This window comes from Poecilia latipinna, unplaced genomic scaffold, assembly GCF_001443285.1.
Source record: "Poecilia latipinna isolate Pla-1442-1.1 unplaced genomic scaffold, P_latipinna-1.0 Scaffold2792, whole genome shotgun sequence".
NCBI classification, from domain to species: domain Eukaryota; kingdom Metazoa; phylum Chordata; class Actinopteri; order Cyprinodontiformes; family Poeciliidae; genus Poecilia; species Poecilia latipinna.
Window position 1 is genome coordinate 977 of NW_015115408.1, and position 1,259 is coordinate 2,235.

A 1,259-nucleotide genomic window follows, 5' to 3' on the forward strand; every position below is an offset into this window, starting at 1 on the left:
TTCAACAGCCAAACATTTATGCTAGCGTCTTTGTATTTGTGTGAAGCTGAGTTTTAACTTTAAACAAGTTGATTCTCGTGATTGGCCCCATTTATTTCTGAGGTTTTTTAGGTTTCATGTTTGATACCAATAACTAAAACTTCTCAATGTTTGACATTGTCTAGCAAAATAGTTTTACATCAGGCTACACACTGTAAAACATTTGAGCCACATTTATTTGTGTCTGCTATTTTCTACTTGTGGCGACACTAGATGAAACTCAGATTTTGTGGAATTTTAGTTTTAATAGATTGCTCAACAACACCACCCTGGGAATTTCACCCCGAGAATATTACCTTTTATTTAAGGCACACAGGTTCGATTATGCGAGGATTGAGACAGTTTAAAGTTTACAAAAAACATTTATTGAACTCTTTTTAAAACCAGTTTTTTTATTATGGAAAACAAAGGAAAACAAAGTGCAGCAGCTGAAGTTACCGGCCGGAGGGGGCGCTATAGGGACGACCACCAAACAGCAAACCAAAACAAACCTTTAACACCAGACGCAGTGGGACAACCCAAACTCAAGAATCACAGCACGCAGAAGAGGAAGACACCGTCATCACACCAACACCGGACCTCAGCAACTCAGCAAAAAACAGTTAACCAATATAACAATCTTAAACCTGATTTAAAAAAAAAAAGAGAATATCAGCCCGACTAAATAAAGAGCAAAAAGGGCTGTATACAAAATAAGAAATAGAAAAACATAGAAAATACAAGTTAACAGCAGGACCAGGCGTGGCCCTCTTGCCACAGCCACAGCAGGAGGTGAAATGGGCGCGCCAATGCCACCCCCCATACACCGCTTCAGTGAAGGCGGAAAACGCCGCCGCAGTCCAACTTTAAAACGAATATGCAGAAATCAGGAGACCAATGCAGACAGAGCAGAGCAGCAATGGTCCAACTGTGGGGGACCTTGAAAATTAATTAATCATTTTAAATAAAACTGGAACAAACTGGAGCTTAGATGAGCGTTAATTTCTTACCTGCCAATCCACAAATTCGCACACACACACACTCGCAGAACGAGGAAGAGGAGGAGCGCAGCGCAGTGGCGTTTTACCTAAGATCACACTTCAATTTAGATTTTCTGACCAAGATCAGCTAAAGTGCAGGGAGAGAGAACACCTACCACCAGTGTGCTTAAGTACAATTTTCGTGTATCTGTACTTTACTTAAGTAGATTTAATAATGGATACTTTCTACTTTTACTCCAC

At 40.3% G+C, this 1,259-nt stretch overlaps 1 long non-coding RNA gene across 1 annotated transcript; it reads right to left on the bottom strand.

Moving 5' to 3' along the window:
* Nucleotides 1–227: 227 nt before the first annotated feature.
* LOC106939172 (uncharacterized) lies at nt 228–1,184 on the bottom strand. Its single transcript, XR_001422777.1, has 2 exons — nt 1,029–1,184; nt 228–626 (listed from the first exon to the last, which is right to left on the bottom strand). It is a non-coding gene; the product is annotated as an uncharacterized LOC106939172 (long non-coding RNA).
* Nucleotides 1,185–1,259: the final 75 nt, after the last annotated feature.